A 24931-nucleotide genomic window follows, 5' to 3' on the forward strand; every position below is an offset into this window, starting at 1 on the left:
AGCTGGATAGCATGTTATTAAATATTGATTGGGTTACCAATGAGATCAAAGAAGAAATTAAAAACATCCTGGAAACTAATGACAATGAAAACACAACAATCCAAAACCTATGGGACACAATGAAAGCAGTCCTGAGAGGCAAGTTTATAACTCTACAGGCCTCCCTCAAAAAAACAAGAAAAAAATGGTAGTAAATCATCTAACTCTACATCTCAAAGAATGAGAAAGAGAGCAACAAGAAAAGCCCAGAGTGAGCAGAAGGAAGGAGATAATAAAGATTAGAGCAGAAATAAATGACATAGAGACAAAAAAAAATAATACAGAAAATCAATGAAACCAAGAGCTGTTTCTTTGAAAGGATAAACAAGATTGATGAACCTGTAGCCAGGCTCACCAAGAAGCAAAGAGAGAGGTCCCAAATAAACCAAATCAGAAACGATAGAGGCGAAATAACAACAGATCCCACAGAAATTCAAATGATTGTTAACAAATACTATGAACAACTCTACTCCAACAAACTAGACAACCTGGAGGAAATGGACATATTCCTAGAAAAATACAACATTCCAAAACTCAATCAGGAAGAATCTAAAAATCTCAATAGGCCTATAACTATGGAAGAAATTGAAGCAGTCATCAAAAAGCTTCCAGCAAACAAAAGCCCAGGGCCAGATGGCTTCACAGGGCAGTTTTACCAAACGTTCAAGGAAGAACTAAAACTATCCTCATCAGACTCTTCCAAAAAATCCAAGAGTAAGGAACACTTCCAAGCTCATTCTATGAAGCCAGCATCACCCTAATACCAAAACCAGACAAAGACAACACAATGAAAGGGAATTACAGGCCAATATCCCTCATGAACATAGATGCCAAAATCCTCAACAAAATCTTAGCAAATCGGATCCAGCAGTACATCAGAAAGATCATACACCATGACCAAGTAGGATTTATCCCAGGTATGCAAGGATGGTACACTATCCGCAAATCAATAAACGTGATACATCACATAAACAAATTGAAAGAAAAAAACCACATAGTCTTATCAATTGATGCAGAAAAAGCATTTGACAAAATCCAACATCCATTTCTGATAAAAACTCTCAGCAAGGTGGGAATAAAAGGATCATACCTCAACATAATAAAAGCCATATATGACAAACCCACAGCCAATATCATACTCAATGGATAAAAACTAACACCATTTCCCCTAAGAACAGAAACAAGACAGGGATGCTCACTCTCACCACTCCTGTTCAACACAGTACTAGAAGTATTAGCCATTGCAGTTAGACAAGAAGAAGAAATAAAAGGCATCCAAATTGGAAAAGAAGAAGTAAAAATATCCTTATTCGCAGATGACATGACATTGTACATAAAAAAAAAAACCTAAAGACTCCATCAAAAAAGTATTTGACTTAATAAATGAATTCTGCCATGTAGCAGGATACAAAATTAACGCCAAGAAATCTATGGCATTTCTATACACCAATAGTGAACTTACAGAAAGAGAGACTAAAAAATCAATCCCATTTACCATCGCACCAAAAAAATTAAGATACCTAAGAATAAACTTAACTAAAGTGGTAAAAGACCTCTACTCAGAAAACTATAGGACATTGAAAAAAGAGATAGAGGAAGATATAGACTACTGGACGAACATACCATGTTAATGGATTGTTAGAATCAACATCATTAAAATGTCCATACTACCCAAAGCAATCTATAAATTCAATTCACTTCTCATTAAAATGCCAATGGCATATTTCACAGACCTAGAACGAACTCTCCAAAAATTCATCTGGAATAAAAAAAGATCCCAAATAGCTGCAGCAATCCTGAGAAAGTAGAACAAAGTAGGTGGGATCTCAATACCAGATATCAAGCTGTATTACAAAGCCACTGTACTCAAAATTGCCTGGTTCTGGCACAAGAACAGACATATAGATCAATGGAATCGAATAGAGAGCCCAGAAATAGACCCAAACCAATATGCTCAATTAATATTTGACAAAGGAGGCAAGAACATACAATGGAGTCAAGATAGTCTCTTCAATAAATGGTGTTGAGAAAATTGGACAGATACATGCAAAAAAATGAAACTATACCACCAACTTACACCATACACAAAAATAAACTCAAAATGGATAAAGGACTTAAATTTAAGACGGGAAACCATAAAAATACTAGAAGAATCCAAAGACAACAATATCTCAGACATATGCCGAAGCAACTTCTTCACTGATACAGCTCCTAGGCCATTGGGAACTAAAGAGAAAATAAACAAACGGGGCAACAGCAAAATAAAAAACTTCTGCACAGCAAAAGAAACCATCACAAAACAACAAGAAAGCCCACTGCATGGGAGACCATATTTGCCAATGTTATCACTGATAAGGGTTTAATCTCCAACATTTACTGGGAACTCATACAACTTAACAAAAGGAAGATAAACAATCCAATCAAAAAATGGACAAAGGACCTAAAATGACACTTTTCAAAAGAGGATATTCTGAAAGCCAAAAGACATATGGAAACATGCTAATAGTCACTAATCATCTGAGAAATGCAAATCAAAACAACAATGAGGTACTATCTCACACCTGTCAGAATGGCTATCATCAACAAATCAACAAAAGATAAGTGCTGGAGAGGATGTGGAGAAAAAGGAACCCTCGTGCACTGCTGGTGGGAATGCAGACTGGTGCAGCCACTATGAAAGACAGTATGGAGTTTCCTCAAAAATCTAAAAATTGAACTCCCATTTGACCCTGTGATCCCACTTCTAGGAATATATCCCAAGAAAACAGAAACACCAATCAGAAAGGATATATGAACCCCTATGTTCACAGCAGTACAATTTACCATAGCTAAGATCTGGAAACAGCCTAAGTGCCCATCAGCAAATGAATGGATTATAAAACTGTGGTATATCTACAAGATGGAATACTATGCTGCTATAAAAAAGAAGGAATCCTTACCATTTGCAACAGCATGGATCGAACTGGAGAGCCTTATGCTAAGTGAAATAAGCCAGTCAATGAAAGAAAAATACCACATGATCTCACTCATTTATGGATAATTAAGATCATTGTAAACTGATGAACAAAAATAGATACATAGGCAGAGCAACATGGAACAGACTGTCAAACTATAGCGGGAAAGCTGGGGAGGGTTGGGGTGGTGGGTAAGAGATCAACCGAAGGACTTGTATGTATGCATATAAGCATAACTAAAGGACACAAGACACTGGGGGGTATGGGAGGCTAGGGGAAGGTCAAGGGGAGAATAAAAATGGAGACAGATATAATGCTCTTTGTAATACTTTAAGGAATAAAACAATTTAAAAATATTTAATACTTCTACAAATATGGAAGTAGGAGGGAATTGTTTTTGAATGAGGATTTAAATTATATCAGATACTACCCCAGGGTAGAGAGAAACTATGTGACTGAAAAAGACTTCTTGCTGTTGCAAGTTCTTTAGAACTGAACATAATTTGTAATTAGGTTAATCCATTTAGTAATTCCTATATATTTTGTACTCACAGGGTACTAATTGACTAAACAGTTTGAATGTTAGTTGTTTTGTCCTTTCTTAGACAATCTATCTTTGAATTTAAAGTTTTTATCATGTGACCTTGACTTTAAATTTAGTGTTCAACTCCCCAACCTTAAATTTAATTTAAAATCTTCAGTATAACCTTAAACTTAATTTAAAGCCTTCAACACTATGACTTTTATCATATTGTTCACAGATGCATCATTTTGAAATGTGAAATGTAAAAGTATGTATTGTGTTGCTCGTTAACAAAAAAGTCTTCACAATGTCTCATGTAATCTAAATTTGTAAATACTGCTTCTGTTTTGTTTCCCCTGTATATACTTAACTGTCTAAGTTTGTGTAAATGACATGAATTTTATGTTAAGACTAGAGGCCTAGTGCACAAATTTGTGCATGGGTGGGGTCCGGCCAGCCTGGCCCCAATCAGGGCAGATCAGGGCTGGGCCTGTAGGAAGGAGTAGACAGCGGGAGGTTGGCTGGCTGGCCTGCCCTGATTGGGCCTCATCAGGGCCAGGCAGACTGGGGGGAGGGGCCGTGGACAATTGGCCAGCAGGCCCTGCTCCCGATTAAGTATTTTTTCTGAAACATGGATATATTTGAGAGTTTGTAATTAAGTCCTCCAACTGTCAAAAGCTCCATTTAAAAAAATACATTTTGGTTCTAATGATATGAAAAAGAAAAAAAAAAAATTCTGTACAGCAAAAGAAACCATCAACAAAACAACAAGAAAATCTACTGTATCGGAGAACATATTTGCCAATGTTATCTCTGATAAGGGTTTAATAACCAACATTTACAGGGAACTCATACAACTTAACAAAAGAAAGATAAACAATCCAATCAAAAAATGGGCAAAGAACCTAAATAGACACTTTTCGAAAGCGGACATAGGAAAGCTAAGAGACATATGAACACATGCTTAATTCACTAATCATCCAAGAGATGCAAATCAAAACAATAATTAGATACCATCTCATACCTGCCAGAATGGCTATCATCAACAAATCAACAAATGACAAGTGCTGTAGAGATGTGGAGAAAAAGGAACCCTCCTTCACTGCTGGTGGGAATGCAGAATGGTGCAGCCACTGTGGAAAACAGTATGATGTTTCTTCAAAAAATTAAAAATGGAACTGCCATTTGACCCAGTAATACTGCTTCTATTAATATATCCCAAGTAAACAGAAACACCAATATGAAAGGAAATATGCACCCCTCTGTTCATAGCAGCACAACTTACAATAGCTAATATTTGGAAACAGCCTAAATGCCCATCAGCGGATGAGTGGATTTGAAAACTGTGGTACATCTACACAATGGAATACTATGCTGCTGTAAACAGAAGGAATTCTTACCATTTGCAACAGCATGGATGGAACTGGAGAGCATTATGCTGGTGAAATAAGCCAGTCAGTGAAAGATAAATACCACATGATCTCACTCATTTGTGGAATATAAAGAACATTATAAACTTATGAACAAAAATAGATACAGAGGCAAAGAAGTAACAAACAGACTGTCAAACTACAGTGGGAAGGCAGGGGATGGTTGAGGAGGCGGGGGTAAGAGATCAAACAAACGACTTGTATGCATGCATATAAGCATAACCAATGGATGCAAGACACTGGGGGGTAGGGGGGATGGCATGTGCCAGGGGGTAGGGGAGGCAGGGGGGAGGTCAATGGGGAAAAAAGGAGAAATATGTACTACTATCTGTAATACTTTAAATAATAAAATTAAATTTAAAAAAAAGAAATGAAAGAGGAAAACTAAAGCAGGTACAAGAAAAGAAAAAAACAGAATGAAAAAGAGAGAAGAGAGAAAGAGAAAGGTGTAACAAAAGATAAAATAACAATAAAAACATAAAAATAGAATCAAGAAAAAATAATCCAAAAAGAAGAAATAAAAAATAAAGAAAATAAAATTAAAAATTATATATCTATAATAATAAAAGCAAAATATGCAAATTGACTGAATGACCGAACAGTGGAACAACCATCTGGAAGACCACACTATGACACCTACTGGCACCAGGCCAGCCAAGGCAGGTGCAATGTGATTGTTTGGGGGGCCCTGACATCATCCCATGACTGCCCCTCAGAGAGAGGCCCAGGCCACTGGCCAGTGGGGTGATCAACTGGGGGGCTCTCCAATCGATCGCCCCAAAGAGGGAGTCCCAGGCCACCAACTGGCAGGCTGTGGCAGGTGAGAGGGGCCTCCCTCTGTGGTGCTATCAATTGTGGGGCTCTAGTACTGTGAGAGGGCACAGGCTGGGCTGAGGGATCACCCCCTCCCCACCCCACCCCCCCACGTGCATGAATTTTCTTGCATCGGGCCTCTAGTATAAAATAAAAGAGTGAAGTGTCATTCACTTCAGCTGAGTTTTAATTCCCTCACTCTTCTGTTCTGTCTGCCACTTTTCAGTTTCCTCTTAGGTAGTCAGCACCATGTTGAATTTCCAAGCGATCCACTGCTCTTCTGTTTGTGTCTGTCTCCACAGGCCTTGGCTGCAAGTGGGTGGGACCAATCTGCCCACTTTGCCTGTCTGCTTGCTGTCAATCTTAATCACTCAAACTTCTGTTTCTGATGGGGCTTTAGGTGAGGGTGGTGCTGTATTGCTTTCTTGGACTGATCAGCCCCTCTTCAACCCAGTCCCTGAAGGCTCTTTGGGCTATTCAGGGTCCTTATGTCCTTTGTAAAGCTCAAGGTATAGTCTGGGTGTGGCTGTATTAGCAGTCTTGAGGCTGCTGGGAGGGGCTGGCTCTTCAAGAGAAAAATGGCTACTTAGGTTTGGTGAGTCACGAATGTCTCAGGGCTGAATTTCTGGTCACCTCTCCCTGCTCTGCTCTCCTCCACAGTCTCTCCCCAGACTCCATAAATCTGCACCTCTACCTGCACCATAGCCTCAGGTGAGTGTTAGTAATTGAAAAGTCCTATGAACTGGTTTTAGCAAATAAAAGCAAAGACAAACCAATGCAAAACAACCACTCAACTGCGAATTTCTCTCCCCTTGGCACCACACTGCTTGGCAGTTCTTCAGGCCACCTTTCTCTGCTAGGCTGTGGACTTAGATCTAAATTCCCCAGCCACCAGCAACCCTATGGACTTCCTTTCCCATGGGACACAGAATTGGTGCAGTGCAGCTTCCTCCTGACCCTCTTGGCCTGGTGGTCACCTGTCTCTCTCTAGCCCAGATCCCTGATCCTACCGTTCTTTAGGTGTTCTCTGCCCTTCCTGGCTGCAAATTGTTTCACCAGCTGTTTCTAATTCACCAATTCCAGGTGGATGCTCTTAGATTTACTTCTTCTGTCTATTCCAGGACAAGGTGCAAGACAAATCTGCCTTAACTTTCACCTCTATCTCTTGACCTGCCAGCCTTCCACCCCCCACCCCAATCTTGCAGCCCTTCCTACTGGTCTCTAGGTGTTTTCTGTCCTTCCTTGCTATAAGTCACCTTCTCATCTGGGCCTTATTTGCTCTCCAATTTAGTTGTAATCCCAGTTTGGGCTTGGTATGAGATGCATGACTGGTCTGCCTATTCGGCTGCCATTTTCTCAGTTCCCTCTATTTTTTTATCTTTATTGTTGAGAATATTACAGACATCCCCACTTTTACCCCTGCCCCCCTTTGCTCCCCTCCACCTGGTTCCCACAATGCCACAGACCTTCACCACCTATTGTTTGTATCCATGGGCAATGCATATAGGCATATACCTTCTTTGGTTAATCTATTCCCACTCCCACTTCCCTCTGAGGTCTGTCAGTCTATTCCATGTTTCCATGTCTTTGGTTCTACAGTATTTTATTCATCACTTTATTTTGTTCATTAGATTCCACATATGAGATCATGTAATATTTGTCTTTCTTTCACTGGCTTACTTTGCTTAGCATAATAATCTTCAGATCCACCCATGCTGTCTCAAAGGGTAAAAGATTCTTCTTTTTTCAGTTGCAAAGTATTCCATTATGTAAATATATCACATCTTTTTTTCCACTCATATACTGATCATCATTTGGGCTGTTTCCAGATCTTAGCTATTGTAAATAGTGCTGCTATGAATATAAGGTTGCATATATTCTTTTGAATTAGTGTTTTAGGCTTCTTCAAATATATTCCAAGATGTGGAGTCTCTGGGTTATAAGGCAGTTCCACTTTTAATTTTTTTTCAGCATTTGGATACTGAGAACATTGCCAATGTGAACATTGTGATTTAGTATCTTTAACTTGAGTAAATAAGAGTAAATTCTTCAGTATGGTATAGTCTTTTTTTTTCCTTACCCAAAGATATGCTTATTGATTTGAGAGAGGGAGAGAGAGAGAAGAGAGAGAGAGAGAGAGAGAGAGAGAGAGAGATTAATCTGTTGCCTCTGGTATGTTCCCCCACACCAGGGATTGAGCCTGCAATTTAGGTATGTGCCCTAACAGGGAATCGGACTTAAATCCTATTGGTGCACAGGATGATGGTCCAACCAACTGAGCCACCAGGCCAGGGAAGTGTGGTGTAATTTTTTACACTCCCATCATAGTGTATGAGTGTTCTCAGATACTGCAAATTCTTTTGGTATTAAAGACTTTTAAAATTTTGACATATGGTAGAGTAGTTGTATTTTATTGAAGTTTTAGCTGGCATTTTCCAAATTTTTAATTTGATTAAACTTTTTTGCATATTTTATGTTGTCCCTTTCTTATTGGTAGGTAGTATTCTAAGCCTTTGTTTTCTTATTGTGTTGCAAATATTTTTTCTCCCTCTAAAATATATTTTATTACCTTAATTACATTTTTGGATGAGCAGAAGATATTCATTTTAATAAAGTCAAATTTATTAATCTTGCCTTTTATGGATAGTGTTTTGTTTAAGAAACTATTTTCTACCCAGAGGTCGTGAAGATGTTCTCCTACATTATGTTTTAATTTTATTTTTCAACTTTAGATCTTTTAACCACTTGGAATTTACTTTGTATGTATTGTGATTCATGGTTTCAATTTTATTTTTTTGCAAACATGTATATCCAATATTTCTACCACTGATTGCTAACAAGACCACTTTTCACCACTTCTCTGCTATACCACCTATGTCATAGATCAAATGTGTATATATGTGTGATTCTGTTCTGAGCTTTATATTCTATTCCATTTTTAATTTGTGTATCCCTGCATAAATACAACACAATTCTAAATACTATGGTTTTATAATGAATCCTGATTTATTGTAAAGAAAGTACTCACAACTGGTTGTTCAAGTGTGTAATAATTATTGTTTGCCCTTTGCATTTTTATATGTTTTAGAATAAATTTGTCAAGGTCCACCATAACCAAAAACAAACAACCCATGTTGGAATTTCTATTGGGATTTCATTTAAGTTATAATTAAATTAGGAAAAATTTGACATCTTACAATACCTAGTCTTTTAGTCCCTGAACATCTACCTACCCTAAATAGAGTTTTTAGGCTGAACAAATGTTAGTAACTGAGAAATTCTTAATAAAGTATTTTATGTATATGTCGGATTGTCATCATTATTAATTAATATTATCATTATTAATAGGGTTATTTTATGGTATAGCACTCTATTTAATTAAAAAATTTCCTTGAAAAGTTTGATAACTTAAAAATATTTTTATAGAGGTTTTGCACAACTTTTGTTTGATTTATTTCTAGGTACATGATATATTTTATTCTTTTTAAAATGGAAATATTTATATATTTTATTTTACATCTATTTTTGCTGGTATGTAAAAATAAATTTATTTTGGAATATTGATTAAAATCTAATATCCTTATTAAATTTACTAAGTGGATTTTCTATACACTTAATTTTATCATCTGCTAACAATGTCAACTTGTTTTATCCTTTGAAACCTAACCCTTACTATTTCATTTCCCTTTTGTACTAGCAGGCTAAGATCTCTTTAAAATATTGAATAGATGTTCTGATAGCAGACATTTTTACCTTTTTCTTTAACTCAAAGAGAAAGCTTTCAATGCTTCACCACTTAATACAATGTTTGTTATAGGTATGTTGTAAGTATTCCTGACCACCTTGAGAAAGCTCACTTTTGTTTCTAATCTGGTATAAATTCTTATCATCAATGGATTTTGAATTTTATCATTGTGTTCGCTGAATCTGCTCAACTAATAATATGTTTATCTCCTTTTATATGTTGATATAGTGGTGAGTTATATTAATTGATTTTTTAAATGTTAAGCCAAACTTTTTATTATGGGATAAAACCAAGTTGGGCATAATATATTATCCTTTTTAATATTACTATATTTACTTTGATAACCTTTTAAAAATAATATTTTACTCAAAGTAAAACTTGACACTGACTTAATTTTTCTCCTTTCCTGTGCTGTCCTTCATGTTTGGTAAAGAGTTGATTATAAAATGCATTGAAGAGTATAACATGTTTCTCTATGCTCTGAAAGAACTTATATAAATTGTGTTCCATCTGCCATAACATCTGCTTGAGTGGCTTAAGCAATAGAAATTTATTTTTTCACAATTCTTGAGGCTGGACATTTGAGATCAAAGTGCAGCATTGTTGGGTTATGATGCGGAATCTCTTCTTGGTTTTCAGAGGACTGCCTTTCTCATTGTATTCTCATCCTAGTGAGAGAGAAAGAAATGAGAGAGAGAGAGACAGAGAGAGAGAGAGAGAGACAGAGAGAGAGAACAAGCTCACCATAATCCAACATTTGGAATGCCATCATCAGGGCACTACCCTTGTGACCTCATCTAAACCTAATTACCTCCCATCTCCAGATACCACCACATTAGGGGATTAGGGCTTCAACATATAATTCTGGGGAGTGCACAACTCAGTCTATAACATTCTGAAATACTTTCTTCAGTGAATGCTTAGAAAACTCATTTCAATAGATTGTAGTTTTCCTTATGTGAAGAATTTTTTACATTTGATTCAAGTTCTTTAAAAGATTTTTGGGGTTTTCCATTTCTTTTTGAGTCAAATTTTTGTTAAAATGCACTTCTCTAGGAATTTTCAAATTTGTTCACAATACCCTCCTATTTTATGTCTGCAGTGATTTCTTTGGGTCCTTTCCAATATTCTCCCTTCCTCCCTTTCTCCCTCTGTCTCTCATCAAACTTACCACAGTATTTATCTATTCAAATATACAAGTTTAGCTTTGTTGGTCTTCTATATTTTATGTTTTTAAACTATTTGTTAAATTTGTAAATTTACAATTTTCTTCTTCCTCCACATTTTTTCCTTTTATTTTTTGATAATTTTCTAAGTACTTTAGGTATTTAATATACTTACTTTATTTTTAACATTTCTCTTTTTTATTATATACATTTCTTCTAATAATATTTTGCATGTCAATTTAGATGAATCCTATAAGGTTTGCTATATAGCATTTGATATGATACAGTTCAAACTATTTTCTAATTTCTTGTATTAGATCTCTTTGACCCATGTGATATTTAGAATATATTGTTGATTTCTGAAAATATGTGACATTTTCTAGCTATCTGTTTCTGAATAATTTCTGACATAAATGCATTTTGGTCAGAGAATATACTTTGAAATATGAATCACATATAATATTGTACAAAACATAGCTATATAGTTTAACAGATTGTTATAAAGTGACTGTTCATGTTACTACCATCCAGGGTAAGCTAGAAAATAGCCAGAGCCACAGAAGTTACCTTGTGCCCCTTTCTATTTTTTTTTCTGTGATTCTAATCCTTTGGTATTTGTTGACAGGTATATTATGACACAGGACAGACAATTTTCTTAATGTTCCATATACACTTTCAAAATATGTATTCTAAAATCGTAATGTATCATGGCCATAGGTCAATTTCTTAAGTTATATTTTTAAAATCTTACATAGCCTTACTTATTTTTTAAAAATATATTTTATTGATTTTTTACAGAGAGGAAGGGAGAGGAAGAGGGATAGAGAGTTAGAAACATAGATGAGAGAGAAACATCCATCAGCTGCCAAGGTACATGCTCTTGACCAGAATCGAACCTGGGACCCTTCAGTCCGCAGGCCAACGCTTTATCCACTGAGCCAAACCGGCTAGGGTACCTTAATTATTTTTTATGTTAATTCTACAATTAACTAAGAGATATATCACAATTTCCCACTATAATTATAGATTTGTCCTTTCTTTTGCTACTATCAATGTTTGCTTATTTTGGGGGGGATATGTAATTAGGTACATACAAATTTAAAAATATAATTTCCTTCTGGAATTTTTTATTAAACACTCTTATCTTTCACATTCTCTTCTATTTTTCCCCTATTTTTATCTCTATTTGCAGCTTTCTGGATTTTTTAAACCTATTTTTCAGTTTTTTACTTTTTTTCTACTATACTAACGTTCCTGGTTTGCTGTCAAACATGACTCCTGTGCATATTTTTAAATTTTATTTTTACAGTTTATTTAATTGTATTTAATTTTTATAAGTATTTTATATTTTGCATTTTTATTGCATTACATTTTTGTAATTTTTTACTTCTTCAAATTGTATTTGGTTATTTTTCAAGTCTGTTTTGTCACTTTCTAGTCTCTGCAGATATTTGTGAGTTTCTTGAATATTTCTTCATGCACAATAAGCATAGTCATGTTGTAATCTGTTTGTGGTAAGGTAAATATGTAAATAATTTTTAAATAATTCTGGTTCTTACTCATATATTTTCCCCTTTTCTTAGTTTGATTATCTTTGACCCTCATTGCCCTTGAAAAATTATTTTTGAGATTCCCCAAAGCTTTGGGTCTAGATACTTTTATTTTTTATTTTTGTCTGTGTGTGAGATAATTAACTTATATTCTAGTCGGTATTAAATATCTAAGATAACCTAAAACTGATTTTGGAGCTTAATCTTGCAAATATGAACAAAAACTAATGAGAAGACTTTAGGGTAGTAGATTTCTTAATCATTATGACATAGTGTGCCCTTAAAAATAATTTTGAAAAAAGAAATGAAGGGTTGACAGAAGTTTTGTGATAAGCAGAATTTCTTCCCTACAAGAAAGACTTTATTACCAAGTAGGCAGAAGAAAAATAAGTAAAGATCTTTTAATAATAGAAATATTAATAACAGTAATAGTTCTATACCTTACTATGCCAGTCACTGCTAAACCCTTAATGTAGAATGAGTTACTTAATCTTTAACATATATTATCTTCATTTTGCTGTTAAAGCAACAGGTTGTGTGAGATGAAGCAACTTACTCAATCTCACAATTGGCTACTAGTAGAACTAAAATTCATTTACAGGTTCCTCAAAAACCTACAGTATCTCCTGTATGACAAAGCTGTCTCTACTTTCCTGAGGCAAGAGACTTATTTGATATGTTTATGCAGTGTAACTATTTTTTTCTTTTAGAAACCAAGAGGGAAAAAAAGGTTCATAGTATAATTTTTGTCATTTTCCCCAAAAAAATACATTAGCATGCTAGCATAGAAACATTTGTTGGTAAAGAAAATATCTAATTTCTACCTTGCCTTGCTGGCTTACTTAGGCAGTTAATTTATTTTATCATAGCTTGAATAATTCTCATGGTGCACTAAGCTATTTTTATGGGTGAAAGGTAATAAATTACCTTTAATACTTTTGGATTTTGAAAATAAGATACTCTTTACTATTTGATTAATGTTGCTGCTACATGAAGTATTATAGATGACATTTGAAATTATTACAAGTGTTATTTTGTTAAAGAAAAAAGAAAGAGCAATTGAGAAAGAAAAATGTAATTATTTTTGTCAGTTTTGATGCGAAGACTTCAATTAGTTGATTCTCAGTTTTAATGGAGGGGCATAAGGATGAATATAAAAACCAGGAACTACATATAATTTGTTAAAAGAAACTGCCATTTTGTGAATCCTAAAGTCTCTCTTTTTTCTTTTCTTTTGAGAGGCAGGGATGTAGTTGTTTTGAAATCCTGAAAAATCTTTTGTTGCTGCATTTAATTGTATAGCTAAAACCTCAGTAGAACTTTTAATGTACAAAATCAGCTGTAGAATTATGTGCCTCTGTGCTCAGAAACTTGGCACTACTGTGCTCTCCTGTGTTTCATAACTTCTCATGAAAATTGTATTGTTGTTTACCTGGATAATTTGTGGCACTGCATTCAGAAATAATGTTACAAATCTAAATATGAACACAGAATTCTCTTGATTTAAATACTTTAGCCACTTTTCTTTGCTTACGTGAAAAAACAGAGATAATACAGCTAGTACACAATGTCTTTTCTCTTCAGCTTTGGGTGACTCTCTACTCTAGACTCCCTTCATACTGCCTCTTCCCTGCAGCTGCTCCACATCATTTGCTCCTCTAATGGGCCATGCTTTGTCAGGTCTATGTACTCACACTTGCTGTCTCCTTCTCTGTCATGCCCTTTCCTTCTGACTTCCAGATACCGTTCATCCTTGACAACTCCATTCACCTATCATTCACTGTGTGGAGCTCTTAGGCCCACACAACAGAAACCTGCTATATTCTCAGTCTTTTAAGCCCTCCTGTGACATTATTCTGGCTTCTATATTAGTATTTTCCCCACTGTATTATAATAATTTACATGTTAAGCCTGGCACAACAGTGAAAGCAAGATATGTTTTGTTAAACAAAAAAGTCAATGGGTGATACCTAACTCACAAAGTTGTAAAACAATGAATATGGAACCCTTTGTAAGCTGTTAGACACAGTAGAATTGCTATTTACTTATTTATTGAACTTCTAACCAAATGATCAGCATGCAAACCAGATCAGATCACTCCATAAAGACATTTTTATGAAGGTTGAAAATTATGCATTTTAGTGATTGAGTTGTAAGATGTGCAAAACTATGAATATAATTAGAGATTTAAAGAGCACTCTCTGGCATCAGAAAGTCTATTATTTACATTATGGGACAAGACATAAAAAAACCCCAAAAAAACAAAATATTTTAATAACAGCTGATGCAGGCCTGGTGAGTGGGCTTTTGCTTCTGTAGGAGTTACTACTGAGTGGCCCATGGGAAGGCCATTATAAGGAAGCTGATTTTGAACTAAGTCTTATCCAAGAATGGATCATATTTTGTATACTGTTACATACCAGAAAACAAATCTTACTCAATTCCCATGGCCACCTCATCAACCCTCCACCTCTTTCCTTTTCTTCCCACAGAGTTGGGAAGACTATTGAGGTTAAGCAGTGGTTTTCACACTGTTTGGCTTCAGGACCCATTTACACTCTTAAAAATAATGAAGACCCAAGAAAACTTTTGTTTTGTTGGATACTACCTGGAAATATTTAACATATTAGAAATTAACCCTGAGATGTTTGAAATGTTTCATATGAATTCATTTTAAAATGTTAATAAACCCTTATATATTGAAATAAATAATATCTTTAAGAAAGCATTTACCTATATTATCCAAAATTTTTTATTTAAAAAGTGATGAGATTGTCATTGTTTTACAGTTCTGCAATTTCTTTAAATGTCTGTCAAAACTGAAGAACTGGATTCACATATCTGATGCACATTGAGTCTGCTTAGGTATTTTATTTAAGTTGAAGTATATGCAGGAAATCTGGCTTTACATGGACATGTCATTGGAAAAGGGAGGACCCCTTAGAAAAATAGCTTAGGAACCCCTTAAGGGTCCTTTGAGAATGGTTGAGATGAAGTAACCTATAGATAGCTACAAAGTGTTAAAACTAACAAAAGGAAAATAGTATTCTTTTTATTGTGAAGGAAACAAAATATTTGTATAAGTAAACATGTTATTGTTTTGAAGTCTCAATTCCATCAGTATATAGAGCATATTTTATTTTACTGGCACCTATATGCTTCTGTTAAAAATGAGGGTCCATGATGCAAGTTTTACTTATATAATTCTGTCCAACATTATACATAAACCTATTAAACATCCATTGCTTCATTTAAGTAAAGAAAATGCCTTTACTCATAGAAACAGAGTGTGGAATGGTGATTACCAGGGGCAGAGAAATAGGGGAAATGAAGAGATGTTGGTCAAAGGATATAAACTTTCAGTTATAAAATGAATAAACTCTAAGCATATAATGTACAGCTTGGTGACTGTAGTTAATAATACTTGCTGTATTATTTTTAATATGTTTTTATTTATTTTAGAGAGAGAGGAAGGAAGAGGGAGAGATAGAAACATCAATAAGAGAGAAACATATAATCAACTGCCTCCTACATGCCTTCTACATGCCTCCTACTGGGAATTAAGCCCACAACTCATGCATGTGCCCTGAACAGGGGCAAACTGTGACCTCCTGGTTCCTGGAATGATGCTCAGCCACTGAGCCACACCAGCAGGGCTGAATTATTTACTTGAAATCTTCTATGAGAGTAGATCTTAAGTGTTGGATATCCTAGAAATGCAAGACACCCATGCTCTACATCCTCCTTCCCTTGTGGCTTTGAAAGTGAAGCAAGGGAACAGAAGTCAAGGAATGCAGGTGTCCCAGAAGCTGGAAAAGATAAGGAAGTTGTATCCTCTGCCAGGCTCTGTTTCATGCCACAGTGAGCATCCTTCAACTGCATGAACTACACTGCATCTTATTAAATGTGAAATAGGCCCAAGCCTGCCTATCTTCTGTAAATAGACTAAATATGAAATAGGCCCAAGCATGCCTGCCTATCTTCTTTAAACAGACAGTTTTTGGGCGTGGATGTGTGTACATATTTACATATGTGTTTACATAGGTGCTGTTAAATTGCATTGTTTACCCATATCTTCAGAAAAAAATCACTTCTACTGTCATGGTAAACAACCTGCTTCCTTATTTATAATGGTCTGGCCCTTAGCAACTTCAGCGTGAAATTATAGCTTATTTGCCTACAAACGTTAGGTGGTCATAATAATCTGGCCATATATATATGCATTCAAGAAAAATTTCTTTCTTTTAATTTAAATTCTTTATTGTTTAAAGTATTGCATAAATCTCCCTTTTCCCCCATTGACCTCTCCCTGGCCACCCTCACCACCCAGCACATGCCCTTCCCCTACTGTCTGTGTCCATTGGTTGTGCTCATGTGCATGCATACAAGTCCTTTGATTGATCTCTTACCCATTCACCCCCCCCCACACACACACACCTTCCATCATCAGTTGGATGGTCATTTCAATGCTTCTATGACTCTGGTTCTATTTTTCTTCATCAGTTTATGTTGTTCATTATATTCCACTTAGCATAATGCTCGCCAGGCCTTCCATGCTGTTACAAATGGTAAGAATTCCTTCTTTTTTTACAACAACATAGTATTCCATTCTATAGATGCACAACAGGTTTTAATCTACGCATCTGCTGATGGGCACATAGGCTGTTTCCAAATCTTAGCTATTGTAAAGTGTGCTGCTATGAAAATAAGGGTGCATATATCATGGCTGATTGGTATTCTGTTTTTTTAGGATATATTCCTAGAAGTGGGATTACTGGATCAAATGGAAAGGAAATCATAAAAATCCTAGAAGAAGCCATAAGCAGAAAAATTGCAGACATTTGTTGCAGCAATATCTTTACTAATATACCTCCTAGGGAAATGGAAACTAAGGAGAAGATAATCAACCGGGACTACATCAAAATAAAAAGCTTCTGCACAGCAAAAGAAGCCATCAACAAAACAACAAGAAAGCCCACTGCATGGCAGAACATATTTGCCAATGTTATCTCCAATAAGGGTTTAATCTCCAAAATTTAAAAAAATCAAAACTTCCTTGAAACAAAAGAAAATGAACAACCCAAAACCTATGGGACACAGTTAAAACAGAAAAGTTCATAGCATTACAGGCTTACCTCATAAAGAATAACAACAACAACAAACCCTCTAAAAACTTCTAATAAACTATTTTACCCTAAAACTTAAAGAACTACACAGAGAACAATAAGAAAAGCCCAGATTAATTAGAAGGAAGGAAATAATAAAAATTCAGAGCAGAAATAAATGATAGGGAGACTAAAAAAAATACAAAAGATAAACAAAACAGAGAGCTGATTCTTTGAAAAGATAAACAAGATGGATGAATCTTTAGCCAGACTCATCAAGAAACAAAGAGAGAGGAATCAAAGAGGTGAAGTAATGACTGACCCCACAGAAATACTAAAAATCATGAAAATACTATGAACAAATATATTCCAACAAGCCGGACAACCAGATGAAATGGACATATTCCTAGAAAAATACAATCTTCCAAAACTCAATCAGGAAGAATAAATATACTTGAATAGGCCCATAACTATTGATGAAATTGAAGCAGTAATAAAAAAAAAACAAAAACAAAACAAAACAAAATAAAAAGAACCTCCCAGCAAACAAAAGCCCTGGTCTAGATGTCTTTACAGGCAAGTTTAAACGACAATTCAAAGAAGATCTAACACCTAACCTCCTAAAACTTTTCCAAAAATTCCAAAAGAAAGGAACTCTTCTAAACTCTTTTTATGAGGATAGCATTAGCTTAATTCTAAAACCAAATAAAGGCAATACAAGGAAAGAGGATTACAGGCCAATATCCCTGATGAACATAGGTGCTAAAATCATCAACAAAATTCTAGCAAATGATATCCAGCAATACATTAAAAAGGTCATACACCATGACCAAGTGGGATTTATTCCAGGGGTGCAAGGCTGATGCCATATTCACAAAACAATAAATGTGATACATCACATAAACCAATTGGAAGACAAAAAATCACATGATTATATAATTGATGCAGAGGAAGCATTCAACAAAATCCCCTTTTTTGATAAAATCTCTCAGCAAAGTGTGAATAGAGGCATCATACTGCATCATCATAAAGGCCATGTATGACAAACCTACAGGAAATATCACACTAAATGGGCAAAAACTAAAACCATTTCCCCTAAGAACAGGAACAAGACAGGGGTGTCCTCTTTCAACACTCTTATTTAGTACTAGAGGCTCAGTGCATGAATTCGTGCATGGGTGGGGTCCTGCCGCCTGACCGGCAATCAGGGCCGATCAGGGCCATCTTGCCCAGTCATGATTGGGGCTGATCAGGGCCAGTGGCTGCGGAGGGATTATGGGAGGGACCACTGGAGGGCTCCAGGGTGTGTCTAGCCCTGTCTTGCCCAGTCCCAATCGGCCGGACCCCAGTAGTAAACTAACCTACCAGTCGGAGCATCTGCCCCCTGGTTGTCAGTGCACGTCATAGAGACCAGTTAGTCAGACACTTAGCATGTTAGGCTTTTATACATATATATACTAGAGGCCCGGTGCACAAAAGTTTGTGCACTGGTGGGGGGGGGGTGTCCCTCAGCCCCACTTGTGCCCTCTCACAGTCTGGGACCCCTCAGGAGATAACGACCTGCTGGTTTAGGCCCGCTCCCGGGTGGCAGAGGGCAGGCCCAATCCCTAGGTGCAGCACCTGGACGGGTTCAGAGCAGGATCAATGAGGAGGTTGTGGCACCACCCCCTGTCACACACAGAGCAGGGCAGATCAGGGGGTTGTGGCGCCAACCCTGTCACATACAGAGCTGGCCGATCAGGGGGTTGGGGCTCTGTACCCTGTCACACACAGAGCAGGGCCGAACAGGGGGTTGGGGAGCTCCCCCCTGTCATGCACAGAGCAGGGCCGATAGGGGAGTTGGGGCACCGCCCCCTGTCACACACAGAGCAGGGCGGGTCAGGGGGTTGGGGCACTCCCCCCGTCACACTCAGGGCAGGGCTGATGGGGAGGTTGCGGCTCCACCCCGTCACACACTGAGCAGGGACCATGGGGGGTTGGGGCGCCTTCCTCTGTCACGAACAGAGCAGAGCGGATAGGGAGGTTGTGGCCCTGTCCCCTGTCACACACAGAGCCACAGGGCGATCAGGGGGTTTGGTGGCTGACCCCTGTCACGCTGCTTCAGGGGCCAGGAGGCCTCACGGCTCCGCTGATCCCAGTGCTGGGAGGCTCCACTGATCCCGGTGCCAGGAGGCCTCATGGCTCTGCTGATCCCAGTGCCAGGAGGCCTCGTGGCTCCTCTGATCCCGGGTTTGGGAGACCTCGCGGCTTCGCTGATCCTGGTGCCTGGAGGCATATTATCCTTTTACTATATAGGATAGAGGCCTGGTGCACGGGTGGGGGCCAGCTGGCTTGCCCTAAAGGGTGTCCTGGATAAGGGTGGGGGTCCTGCTTGGGTGCCTGTCCAGCCTGGATGAGGGGATGATGGCTGTTTGCAGCTGGTCACACCCCCTTCAAGGTGGGGGTCCCCACTGGGGTGCCTGACCAGTCTGGGTGAGGGGCTGAGGGCCGTTTTCAGTCTGGTGGGTGACTGAAGCTCCCAACCTCTCCTTTTTTTCTTTTTTCTTTTTATTCTGGGATTTATTTACCTTCTATGGCTGTCACTGGAACTGAGAGCCGGCTTTAGCTCTGAGGCTCGGCTCCAGCTCTGAGACCTCGGCTGCTGAAAGCAGGTATCTGGTTTGTTTGGGTTCTATAATTGAAACACTTGCAACTCCAGCTCAGCCAGCTGGCTGAAAGCATGGGGATTGTTTAGCTTCTATAATTGCAACATAGTTGCTTAGACTGCAGTTCAGAGCTGGGTGGCGGCAGGCGGGGAACCTTGGCTTCCTCCTTCACTGGAGCAAGCAAGCCTCCTGTTCACTTCAGCTGCCTGGCTGTCGGCCGCCATCTTGGTTGGCAGTTAATTTGCATATCGCCCTGATTAGCCAATGGGAAGCGTGTCAGAGGTACAGTTAATTACCATGTTTGTCTATTATTAGATAGGACTAGAGGCCCGGTGCATGAAATTCATGCATGGGGGGGGTCCCTCAGCCCAGCCTGCACCCTCTCCAATCTGGGACCCTTTGGGGGATGTCCAACTGCCGGTTTAGGCCCGATCCATGGGGCCTAAACATCCCTCTCACAATCTGGGACTGCTGGCTCTTAACCACTCACCTGCCTGCCTGCATGATGGCCCCCAACAGCTTCTGCCTGCCAGCCTGATTGCCCCCTAACCATTCCCTTGCCAGCCTGATCCCCCCCAACTGCCCTCTCCTGCTGGCCCAGTAGCCCCCAACTGCCCTCCCCTGCTGACCTGATCACCCACTACTGCCCTCCCCTGATAGCCATCTTGTGGTGGTCATCCTGTGATGGTCATCTTGTGGTGGCCATCTTGTGATGATGTCACGTGAGGGCATGAGGCCACCTAGGCTTTTATTATATAGGATAGATTGTAACTCACGGTGCAGAATGCTCAGCATGCACTTTCCCTCCAGCCCCTGGTTTTGTAGACCTCATGTCCTTCCAAAGCTCTGCTCACCCTCTTCAGCTGCCACATAAAGTAAATTGCATCGTATACATGGAAACCCTTTTCCGGCTTCATGGATGTGTCTTTATTTCACTGCAGTTCCGATACCCCAACATAAGCAAAGACACCTTCATTATCAGGTAGCACCATCGTGGTAAGATCCCTGCTCAGCCTACTGCAGTGATTTTCACCAGGCCATGGGCCACCCTAGAAGGTTTGGCTCAGTGGATAGAGCTATGGCCTGTGGGCTGAAGGATCCTGGGTTCGAGTCCCGTCAAGGGCACATTTCTGGGTTGTGGGCTCAATCCTCAGTAGGGGGCATGCGGGAGGCAGCAGATCAATTCTCTCCCATCATTGATGTTTCTATCTCTCTCTCCCTCTGCCTTCCTCTCTGAAATCAATAAAAAATATATTAACAAAAACAAAAATAAATAGGCCATGAATCAAAAGTCGCTGCTCTCCATCCATCCAGTCCCCTCACACCCTCTTGTGTCTTTGCCCCTCCCCCACACACTCTGCTGGAGTCTGTAAAATGGGGTCAGGATTTCTACTTCAACCAAGGGCAACACTTCCGCATGGCCCTCCTTCCCCACCCATCTCTGTCCTCAGTCCTGTGGGGTCTCTCCCTCCCTCCCTTCCATCTAACTTGGTGGGCCCTGCTCTGCCCCCTACTCCTGCAACCTCCTGTCTGCAACCTCCCCCTTTATCCTCTGGGGGCAGAGCTCCCCAAAGGCTGTGCGGGATGGGTTGGGGCTGTGCAGGGTGGGGCTGTGAGGGGCGGGGCTAGGCAGTGCAGGTGAGGCAGTGTGGGTGGGGCTGTGGGGGCTTTGAGGCAGTGCGGAGCTGTGTGGGGCAAACCCAGGTGGGGTCTCATAGGAGAGTTGGGGTGACAGGTCATGAGGAGGAGAAGGAAGGGATGTGTAGCCTGTCCTGTGGGAGAGGCACCGGCTCCTTGGCTGCCGCCACCCAGCAGCTTTTCTAGGTCCCTGCGCAGCTGCTTCCCCCTTCCTTTCAAGTTTTGGACTTGATTTCTCTGACTCAGCCCCACGCCCCTCTCTGCTGTGTCCCAGGAAGCCCAAGACTGCCCCTTGGCCTCAGGCAGGCGTGCCTGGCCCATCCCCCCATATGGTGTTACCCACTCTCCTGGAGTAGTTAGTGAAACTTAACAAATAAAAAGAAGCAGCTCTGAAGATTATGAATTGTGCACTGAGAACACCACAGGTTGTAGAGGGCTGCGCAGTCCACAGCTCTCAGATAATGCATAGCAGCCTCCCATGCCACCCAGTTCCTCCTGGCTCCCTCCCCCGCCCACCTCCACCTGGGGCTCGGGCCAAACCCTGGGAGCTTCCTGACAGCTCTCACCTCACACCTCAGGTCTTCTATTATGTTTCTTATAATCTAATGAGTTTATAATGTTTTTCATTTGTTTACAAGTCATTTGTTCATCTTATTTTATGAAGTGCACAAGTAGGTTATTTGCCATCTTTCTATCTAGTTTTTTTTATTTATTTGTAGTTATTTACATATTGTGGATACTAGTCTTTTGTTGGTAAGGTTTGAAGAAAATATCTTCTCCAGCCCGGTGGATTTCCCTTTAATCCCTTAATAGTGTCTTTGAAAAGCAGAATCTTTCATTTTAATAGAGTTTATCAATTTATCGATTTTGACCATTTGTTTACTTCTATTTTTGTTTATTTTTTATTTATTTTGAGTGAGTATTTTTATTATTTTATTTTTTAGAATCAAGTATTTATTCTTAAAAAAATACTCCAATATATAAGCAGATTCCTATAAACTCAGATAGTAAGAGCTTTTACAGTCAGCTGGAATTTAAACAATTCAATGGGGATAATTGGAGACATTTAGAGAAACATCTTAGCTTTGTTTAACATATCAGATAAAAGGAAAGGCTCAGGAATCAGACTCTGTGTTTGGATTCTGGTTCTGCTATTTACTCAATAGTGACATAGGGCAAGTTACTTCACTTTTCTTTTATTTTTTACTGTCTAAAGTTTTGCATGTCTCCTTTTTCCCCAATTGTCTCCCCCTCCCCAGCCATTCCCACCCTGGTCAAGCCCCCCACAGCCCCAGTGTCCCTGTCCATTGGTTATGCTAATATGCATGATACAATTCCTTTGGTTGCTCTCTAACCCCCCTCCTCCCCTACCATTTGTTTCTGGATCTATTCTTGTTCATCAAATTATGTCGATCATTATATTCCACATATGAGTGAGATCATGTGATATTTATCTTTCTACGACTCGCTTATTTCATTTAGCATAATGCTCTCCAGTTCCATCCATGCTGTTGCAAATGGTAAAAGTAACTTCTTTTTTATAGCAGCATAGAATTCCACTGTGTAGATGTACCACAGTTTTCTAACATACTCGTCTGCTGATGGGCACTTAGGCTGTTTCCAAATCTTAGCAATTGTAAATTGTGATGCTATGAACATAGGGGTGCATGTATCCTTTCTAATTGGTGTTTCTGGTTTCTTGGAATATAGTCCTAGAAGTAAGATTACAGGGTCAAATGGGAGTTTCATCTTTAACTTTTTAAAAAAATATATTTTATTGATTTTTTACAGAGAAGAAGGGAGAGGAATAGAGAGTTAGAAACACCAATGAGAGAGAAACATTGATCAGCTGCCTCCTGCACACCCCCTCCTGGGGATGTGCCTGGAACCAAGGTACATGCCCTTGACCAGAATCAAACCTGGGACCCTTCAGTTCGCAGGCCGACTCTCTATGCACTGAGCCAAACTGGTCAGGGCCATCTTTAACTTTTTGAGGAAACTCCATACGGTTCTCCACAGTGGCTGCACCAGTATTAATTCCCACCAGCAGTGCACGAGGGTTCCTTTTTCTCCACATCCTCACCTGCACTTGTTTTTTGTTGATTTGTTGATGATAGCCATTCTGACAGGTGCGAGATGGTATCTCATTGTTGTTTTGATTTGCATCTCTCAGATGATTAGTAACTTTGAGCATGTTTTCATATGTCTCTTGGCCTTCTGTGTGTCCTCTTTTGAAAAGTGTCTATTTAGATCCTTTGCCCATTTTTTGATTGGATCATTTATCTTCCTTTGGTTAAGTTGTATGAGTTTCCTGTAAATGTTAGAGATTAAACCCTTATTGGAAGTATCATTGGCAAATATGTTCTCCCATGCAGTGGGCTTTCTTGTTGTTTTGTTGATGGTTTCTTTTGCTGTGTAGAAGATTTTATTTTGATGTAGTCCCATTTGTTTATTTTCTCCTTAGTCTCTATTGCCCTAGAAGCAGTGTCTGTAAAGATATTGCTATGACATATGTCTGCTATTTTGCTGCCTATGGAGTCTTGTAGGATTTTTATGGTTTCCCATCTTACATGTAAGTCATTTAGCCATTTTGAGTTTGTTTTTTGTGTATGGTGTAAGTTGGTTATCTAGTTTCATTTTTTTGCATGTATCTGTCCAATTTTCCCAACACCATTTATTGAAGAGACTGTCTTGACTCCATTGTATGCTCTTGCTTCCTTTGTCAAATATTAATTGAGAATAATGGCTTGGGTCGATTTCTAGGTCCTCTGTTCTGTTCCATTGGTCTATACGTCTTTTCTTGTGCCAGTACCAGGCAGTTTTGAGAACCATGGCTTGGTAATATAGCTTAATATCTGGGAATATGATCCCTCCAACTTTGTTTTTCTTTCTCAGGACAGCTGTGGATATTCAGGGTCTTTTTTCATTCCAGGTGAATTTTTGGAGAGTTTGTTCTAGATCTTTGAAATATGCCATTGGTATTTTAATGGGGATTGCATTGAATCTATAGATTGCTTTGGGTAGTATGGACATTTTAATGATGTTGATTCCATCAATCCATGAACATAGTATGTTCTTCCATTTGTTCATGTCTTCCTCTATCTCTTTTTTCAATGTCCTATAGTTTTCTGAGTATAGGTCTTTTACGTCCTTAGTCAAGTTTATTCCTAGGTATCTTAATGTTTTTATGCGATTGGTATATGGGATTATTTTTTTGTTTGTTTCTCTTTCTGTGAGTGTATAAATAGGCCACAGATTTCTGGGTGCTAATTTTGTATCCTGCCAAATGCATTTATTAGGTCTAGTAGTTTTTTGATGGAGTC

The 24931-nt window shown here is 38.6% G+C and overlaps 1 pseudogene; it reads left to right on the plus strand.

Annotated features, from left to right (window-relative positions):
* Positions 1 to 614: 614 nt before the first annotated feature.
* Positions 615 to 24931, plus strand: part of LOC139002540 (uracil-DNA glycosylase pseudogene) — a 42975-nt pseudogene continuing 18658 nt past the window's right edge.

This window comes from Myotis yumanensis, unplaced genomic scaffold (genome assembly GCF_028538775.1).
Source record: "Myotis yumanensis isolate MYYU_CA2020_CCGP unplaced genomic scaffold, mMyoYum1.0.hap1 SCAF_2, whole genome shotgun sequence".
NCBI classification, from domain to species: Eukaryota; Metazoa; Chordata; class Mammalia; order Chiroptera; family Vespertilionidae; genus Myotis; species Myotis yumanensis.